This window comes from Bos indicus x Bos taurus, chromosome 15 (genome assembly GCF_003369695.1).
Source record: "Bos indicus x Bos taurus breed Angus x Brahman F1 hybrid chromosome 15, Bos_hybrid_MaternalHap_v2.0, whole genome shotgun sequence".
In the NCBI taxonomy this organism is placed as follows: Eukaryota; Metazoa; Chordata; class Mammalia; order Artiodactyla; family Bovidae; genus Bos; species Bos indicus x Bos taurus.
In genome coordinates this window covers 6,296,500-6,304,863 of record NC_040090.1, presented here as the reverse complement: position 1 = coordinate 6,304,863, position 8,364 = coordinate 6,296,500, and the positions used below count along the sequence as shown (strand labels likewise).

Genomic DNA, 8,364 nt, shown 5'->3' with positions numbered 1-8,364 from the left:
TGGAGTGGATTGCCATTTCCTTCTCCAGGGGATCTTCGTGTTTGGTTAGTAGAGGCTATTTTAAAATTTGAATTTAAATGCCTTTAGGTGAGGATCCCATTCCCAGCTTCCGGGGTTCTCACCACTCCTTATTGGCCACATCAGATTTATGTATTTACATGACTGGCTATCTGCCCAGCCCTGTGGCTAACAGAATTTTCCACCCGAACAGTGGATGTCTCTAAGTTCTGAGAGTCTATTAATTCAAGTAGAAACAAACCAAAGGCAGATTTGCAGAATTTAGTATAGTTTTAAACTCTGAGCTTTTCTCTCATTCTCATCAGAATGAGAATAATGCCAGTCTTTACGGGTGATCTTCATTGATGACAATGATAGTTGGTGATAAATAATAGTGAATAAGTTGGCATCTATTTCCACTCGTTCCACATGTTTATTGAGAGCTGCTCTGTGTTAGCACTTTTCTAGGTCTCGGGAATACAGCAGCGAAGAAAACAGACAAAAATGGAACTTGAATCCCAGTGTGGGTGGAGGGAGACAGACAATAGAGAAGATACATCATTGTATTAGATGGCGATAAGCACCATGGAGAAAAGTTGGGAAAGAAGGTAAGAAGTATTGGAAGAGGACGGGTTAGATGGGGTGGCCATTGTGGGCTGCACTGAGAAAATGAATATTTAGTGAAGATCTTGATTTAGTGTGGGAGCTGCCTTTGGAGCGAAGACCTAGGCAGGAAAAAGCAAGGGCAGAGGGTTAGAGGCGCCCCGTGGGCACACCATGCCCAGCTCTGAGTCACTTCTCTTCCGTGAGGGAGGTGCTGTCATTGTTCCCACTTGCAGATGGGCAGACTGTGGCGGGAGAGCCTAAGAAAGCTCCTGTGGGTTCATAAGAGGTAGAACCAGGCTTCTAACCCAAGCGGCCTAACTCGAGATGTTGTGCCTGTAAATGCTAAGCTGAAGAAATTAGACCCAGGTATGGAGGATTTACACCTCCAGCTATAAGCAGCCTTCCCAGCCCTGGAGGAAAACCCTGGGTGTGGTGGGAGGGGAGCGAGTGACTCGGGCCTTGGCTGGCTTCCTGCTGAGTCACTGCCGATGGGCTGTGAAGGGAGGCGAGGGGCACTCAGGCCTCCCCTCCTCACACTGGTCGGTTCCTGCCTTCCCGGGGAGACCTTCCTGGCAGCACGCCTGAACCACACATTGTCAGTGGGCAAATTCGTCTGACTTTCCTAAGAGCTCTGCTGCAGACTCGTGGGCTCCATTTGCCGGTGTGGCCCCGTGGCCAGCGAGAGGGATGGGCCCTGGAGGTTGACCCTCGGCCCAGCCCAGCCCAGCACCCTCCAGCACGTCCCGGATGGACGCGTTCTGCCTCTCGTCAGACCGGCTGGCTGTCATCTTCAAGAACAGCTGTGTGTTTGCCCCACCGCTACAGACAGCCAGATGCAGAGGGCAGCCACCCACACTGCCCTGGGTCTCGCGAGGCTCACCCTCTTGACATATTCATGCAGGCAGACGGCAAGGAAGGAACCCATAAGTACTATAAGGTGTATATCAAGTTTGTCAAGATTTCAAAACAGGGACTGACAAATAATAGTAGCTAGCACGGACTGAGCACTGGTAGGTTCGAAACGCTTACCATAGTTTATCTCATCTTCATAGTTCCCTCACCACCTAGCAAGGGAGGTGCTTCCTGTTTTATAGAAAAGAGCCTCAGCGAGGCCTTACCCAAGAAAGGGCCAGGAGGACAGTGGGAATGGAATCCTGGCGTCAGGAAAATACAGGCAGGGGCTTGGTTCCCCGGAGAGCCACAGGTTAAGACTCTGTGTTTCCACTTCAAGGGGCATGGGTTCAGTCCCTGGTTGGGGAACTAAAGACCCCACATGCTACGTGGCACAGCCAAAACCAAAGGACAGAGGAGGACAGTGACAGATGAAGCTGGACAGGACCAATGGGACCAGGGGCTTGAGATCGTGGTGACAGGGAACCACCGAAGATTTTCCACGGCGTTTCTCCTTGGTGCCCCAGAGGTGTTGCATCCTTGTTGCTTTAGTTTAGGGTGACCTTGGAGCTCAGATAATGGAGACTGAACACAGTGGGAAGAACTCAGACTGCCTGTGGGGTGACATCCCTCCCTGGCTCCTTGTTCACCAAGCATCCTCTGTATCTGCTGAACTTCTACAGAATCTCCTTAGGTAAGAATTGTAGGGCTTCCCCGATGGCTCAGTGATAAAGAATCCAAATTGCCAAAGCAGGAGACGCAGGTCCCATCTCTGGTTGGGGAGGATTCCACATGCTGCAGAGCACCTAAGCCCGTGTACCACAACTACTCATCCTGTGCTCCAGAGCCCAGGAACCGCAACTACTGAGCCCACCCGCCACAGGTGCTGAAGCCCACATGTCCCAGGGCCACTGCAATGAGAAGCCTGTGTACTGTGACGAGAGAGTAACCCCCATTTGCAGCAACTAGAGAAAAGCCCATGTAACAAAGAAGACCCAGCAGAGCCAAAAATAAATAGGTAAAAAAAATTTTTTTAAAGAAAAAAGGTGTTGCATTATCTTAAAAAAAAAAAAAAAAAGAATTGTGTGTTCCAGGAATGTGCTGTGCTGTCCACAGCTGGCTGATCCTCTCCACCCTGGCCATGCCCACCTCCCCTGATTCACCTCTTCTCGTGGCCTTCATCTCCTTCCTCCCCAATTCTGATGTACACTGAAGTTGTTTCTGTTTAGCTAGCATTTCCACCGCTTTTTGCTAAACTTCTCCTCTCTGTGCATCTTATGAGATCTATTCAGGTTGGCTCACAACACCTTGGAGAAGGCAGTGGCACCCCACTCCAGTACTCTTGCCTGGAGAATCCCATGGACGGAGGAGTCTGGTAGGCTGCAGTCCATGTGGTCGCTAAGAGTCAGACACGACTGAGCAACTTCACTGTCACTTTTCACTTTCATGCATTGCAGAAGGAAATGGCAACCCACTCCAGTGTTCTTGCCTGGAGAATCCCAGGGACAGGGGAGCCTGGTGGGCTGCCGTCTATGGGGTCTCACAGAGTCAGACACGACTGACTCGACTTAGCAGCAGTAGCACAACACCTCCTTGCAGTGGACATCATTGGGTTACCTACCCAGTCTAGTCTCCTTCCTGCCTGGCTTAAGAAACCCCAGTTTTCTTCTGGGTGACCACGTGGTCAGCCCCAGGCCATGGGTCTAAACCAAAGACAGCACCGTTTCCCACTTTCCCAGACTCCCTTGCAGCTAGGGTATCCGTGTGACACAGCTATTGACAATAAGACCTGCAGGGAAGTCTGCTCCGAGGCTTCTGAGAAAGTTTCTGGTTTTTTGACAAAGGGAAACAGGCCCTGCCCCAGGGCTCCTGGGGGCAGCCTTTCCCACTGCCCTCAACGTAAATACAGTCATGATGGCTGGAGAGCCCTGCAAGCTGGGGGAGCATGTCAGGTGAGGGTTGACAGCAGCCATCGTCTGGAGAAAGCCTGCCTTCCGAGGTGAGTGCGCCTCAAACATACAGAGAAGAGCAACAGAGCGGCAAGGAAGAGGAAGAAAAGTCGAAGTCTCTTTTTTTGAATGTCTTGATTCACACCTGAAACCAGCACCATTCCTGGAATTCCAAGTTATGTGAACAATACATGCCCTTCTTTGTTTCTTATGTGTGTTGAGATGGGTTTCTATTATTTGTAACCAAAGGCCCAGGTCTTCCATCTTGATAGCACATATTTAACAGGTCTCCCAACCTTCCTCTTTCTGCAACACCTGCGACCTCGATGGGCTGTTAGGATGTGAATAAGGGCTCCAGTCACATGTCATTCTCCTGCCCACCCTCAACCTGAGCACCCCTCCCCATCACACACACACACACACACACACACACCTCTATCTCTACCCTCTTGGTCAAAACTGGCCCAAAGGAATGAAGAATGGGGAAACCCAGGGTGTCACCACATACCATTCTGAGCTCCACAGTGTGCCCAGAATGCACTATTTTGTAACGCCTTTGTTTGAGAAACACTGGAGTTAAGAAATGGGTGTGAGAGAAAAGTGGTCTGGGTGGGGTGCACGGGGTCTGTGTGATCCGGGAGGGACCTTTGAGAATGTGCGTCTCTTGTCTCACTCATTTGTTATTCAGGCAACACATTAGTGTATATATATACACGCATATGGAGAAGGCAATGGCACCCACTCCAGTGCTCTTGCCTGGAAGATCGCATGGACGGAGGAGCCTGGTAGGCTGCAGTCCATGGGGTCGCTGGGAGTCGGGCATGACTGAGCGACTTTACTTTCACTTTTCACTTTCATGCATTGGAGAAGGAAATGGCAACCCTCTCCAGTACTCTTGCCTGGAAAATCCCACGGATGGAGGAGCCTGGTAGGCTGCAGTCCATGGGGTCGCTGAGGTTCGGACACAACTGAGCGACTTCCCTTTCATTTTTCACTTTCCTGCATTGGAGAAGGAAATGGCAACCCACTCCAGTGTTCTTGCCTGGAGAATCCCAGGGACAGGGGAGCCTGGTGGGCTGCCATCTGTGGGGTCACACAGAGTCGGACACGACTGAAGTGACTTAGCAGCATACACACATATATTTTGCTACACCTCATTTGGCTTGTGAGGTCTTAGTTCCTCAATCAGGGATTGAACCTCAGCAGTGACAGCGCTGAGTCCTAATCTCTGGACAACCAGGGAATTCCCTGTGCTGTGCTAAGTCCCTTCATGTCTGACTCTTGAGACCCTGTGGACTGTAGCCCACTGGGTTCCTCTGTCCATGAGCTTCTCTAGGCAGGGATACTGGAGTGGACTGCCATGCCCTCCTCCAGGGGATCTTCCTGACCCAGGGATTGAACCCGAGTCTCTTATGTCTCCTGCACTGGCAGATGGGTTCTTCACCACTAGAGGCACCTGGGAAGCCCGTGGAAGTCCCTACGACAGTATTATTAACTGCAGTCAACACGCTGCACGTTACCTGCTGTGACATTTATTTTCAGAGTGGAAGTTTGTGCCTTTTGGTCTTCTTTCCCCATTTTTGCCCACCCTGCCCCCGACTCCCACGCCCACCCCCCACCTCTGACACCACCCATCTGTTCTCCACACAACACGTTTTTCTTTTGAGCACCCATTTCGTGCCAGAGTCTAAAACCTTCCCTGCTTTCTCTCCGTGGATGAGGAAATGTGAGGTACCCTGTATGAAAGCTGCAAAAGAAAGAAACCAGCTGGTGAGTCTCCACCTTCTCTCCTTCTCAAAACGGAAACGACCTTAAAATGAAACAGACGAAATCCAGATTGGCAAGAGAGCCTTACTATTGAGAGGGATCTGAGATACTAACACAAGGCGTCACGCTGGGAGTGGGAACCTCCTTTCCTGGAAACCTTCAGGATAAAGGTCTGAATCGCTGACTCACTCTTGCTAGGCATGTCCGTGGGGTAACGCAGAGAGCAAGGGCTTCTGAGTGAAGAAACTTGGGTTGGAATCCTGATTCCTTTCTTGAAAAGGGTGGATTTTGACAAATTGCTAAACCTCTGAAGCTCAGTGTTCTCTGAGTTATTGGGAGCATTTTATGAAGATAATAAGTAATTTAAAAAATTGTCTGTGCTGTTCTTAGTTGTGGCACGTGAGATCTTTTGTTGCGGCATGCAGGATCTAGTTCCCTGACCAGGGATCGAACCCGGGCCCCCGCCTTGGGAGTCTCAGCCACTTGACTACTAGGGAAATCCCTATGGAATGTTTTTTTGAGGGCTGACTATATTCTGGCTCCGATCCAAGTGCTGTATGTGTCTTAACTCATTAAACCTTTACAACAAATGAAGAAATTGAGGCTTAGGAAGGTCAGATGCCTTGCCAGTCAGTTGTAAAGCCTGGCTTTGAACTCAGGGAGCCTGGCTCCAAAACTTGTGCATGTAACCAGGTCACTTACTGCCACTCTTCTTGGTAAAATGGAGATGACTCCTTTGTTTCAATCACTAGAAAGGATAAGAAAGTGGTAAGATGCAAGGGCTCTGGAGCCACACTGCTCTGGGGGTTCAAATCCCAGGTTTAGAATCTGCCTGCCAATGCAGGAGACATAAGAGACGTGGGTTCGATCCCTGGATGGGGAAGATCCCCTGGAGGAGGGCATGGCAACCCACTTCTGTGTTCTCGCCTGGGAGATCCTATGGACACAGGAGTGTGGTGGGTTATAGTCCATGGGGTCACAAAGACTGAAGCAACAACAGCTGCAGTTACGAGCAAATCGCTTCACTTCTCTATCCCTGCCTTGGTTTCCTCATCTGTGAAATGGAGCTGAAAGTAACACTCTCTGGCCTTTTGTGAGAACTGAGGGAGTTAACCCAATGAACTCTCTTTTTAATTTATTTTTATTTATTTGGCTGTACCAGTTCTCCATTTGCGGCACTCGGGATCTCTCGCTGCGACATGTGAACTCTGAGATGCCGCCTGTGGGATCTAATTCCTCGAGCAGGAATTGAACCCGGCTCCCCTGCAGGGCGAGCACAGAGTCTTAACCACGGGCCCACCAGGAAGTGTCAAAACAATAGACTTGCATCATACCTGCTGCCGGGTGAACACTCAGTACCTGCTGCCTAGTGCTGTGTTTCAAGTCTCTCTGTTTCCTCAGGGAGGCCCCGCTGTCCACCCCCACCCAATGTGAATTATGTCCCCACCTCTGAGCATCCTGCTTCTTTCCCAGACAGCACTTAGGATGCCTTGCGATCATGTATAATAGTAGCCACTTCACCGTGTTGTTATGAAGATGAAAGGAGATGATGTGAGGAAAGCACGGAGCTTCGTGGCACATGTTGGGCTCTTGGCAAGGGTAAGCTGCTATATTATTATCACCAGCTATTTACACTGGATGCCTTCCTTGGTTGAAAACACTGATTAGTGACGTACTGACAATTTCACCAAATCTAAGCGTTATTCACTCAGCTGCGTCCGACTCTTTGCGACTCCGTGGACTGTAGCCCGCCAGGCTCCTCTGTCCATGGAATTCTCCAGGCCAGAATACTGGAGTGGGTTGCCATTTTCTACTCCAGGGGTTCTTCCTGACCTAGGGATCAAACCCAGGTCTTCTTCATTGCAGGCAGGTTCTTTACCATCTGAGCCAAAGCACCCATCAATTATAACCCACACCATTACTAATGGATTTCTAAGAAATACAAAATCATGGCATAAAGCTTTCTTATCACTTAGAATTTCCATTTCGTGCATATCGAAAGAGCTCTTTTAAGTCTTATTTAGACACAGATTTTTATTGTATATCAATCTGCTCTGTTTCCTTGCTTTTTAAAAAACACAATAACTTTTCATTTCAGTGCCAAATCAGCATGAAGTCTTTTTGAAGACGTTGTCAGTAGAGATTAAACCAACACCTGCGGTGCTGACGCTGCCCAAAGCTTAAGGACAAGGATGACAAGATGCGGAACCGTGACCAAGTTCGTGCACACGCACTACATCACCGCCATCTCCCGGCTGCTTGCGATTTGAGATGCCGCCCGTTACTACACACTTGGTAACGGCCTTATTTCGGAGACGTTAAAATTATGTTGAAAAAGGTGTCGTAAGTTTGATGGAGTACAATATGAAAATTTGAATGTCCTCCCTAACAGTTGTGTTGTTTCTTATTTGGTGTTTCAAAAGCCACCGTGGTTTAAGTCAAACCTATGTAGGTTTTCCCTCTAAGTAACGGCTTCATCTTTAGCACTGAGCTTTTTTTAAAAAAAGTTTTATGTATTTATTTGGTGGTGCTGGGTGTTAGTTGCGGCATGCAGGATCTTCAGTCGCAACTTGCTAACTCCTAGTTGCAGCATGTGGGATCTAGTTCCCTGACCAGGGATCGAACCTGGGCCCCCTGCATTGGGAATGCAGAATCTTAGCCACTGGACTGCCCAGGGAAGTCCCCTAGCCTTGAGTTTTGATTCACGCAATGCTAGCTGCTGTAAAAGATAAACCCGAAAACCACATTGGTTAACACTCTAAAGCTTGATATCTTGCATGTATAAAGTCCAAATCAGATGTTCCTCGTTGGCGGCAAGGACTTCATGTCGTCATTCAGGGATCCAGATACATAGATTTTGCCAGTTCCAAGAGATCAAGGCTGCCCTGGGGCTGGAAACATAGAAGGTTTTATGGGCTGAGCCTGGAGGAGGCAGGCACAGAATACTTTGTCTCACATTCCACTGTCAGATCTTGATCATATGGCTGCACCTACGGGAGCCTGGGAAATGTTCTGTGGCTGTGTCACCAGGAAGAAGGGGAACTGAGTTTGGTAATCAGATGCCAGTATCTGCTCTGGGCTTTGTAGGAAGTTCAAGTCCTGTGACGGCCATGCTGTGTAAGTTAATTCATTTCACCCTCACAGCAAACCCCCC

At 49.2% G+C, this 8,364-nt stretch overlaps 1 long non-coding RNA gene across 1 annotated transcript; it reads left to right on the top strand.

Annotated features, from left to right (window-relative positions):
* The first annotated feature begins 396 nt into the window (after window positions 1-396).
* Window positions 397-7,674, top strand: LOC113904708. Its single transcript, XR_003514579.1, has 3 exons — window positions 397-605; window positions 6,684-6,809; window positions 7,309-7,674. It is a non-coding gene; the product is annotated as an uncharacterized LOC113904708 (long non-coding RNA).
* Window positions 7,675-8,364: the final 690 nt, after the last annotated feature.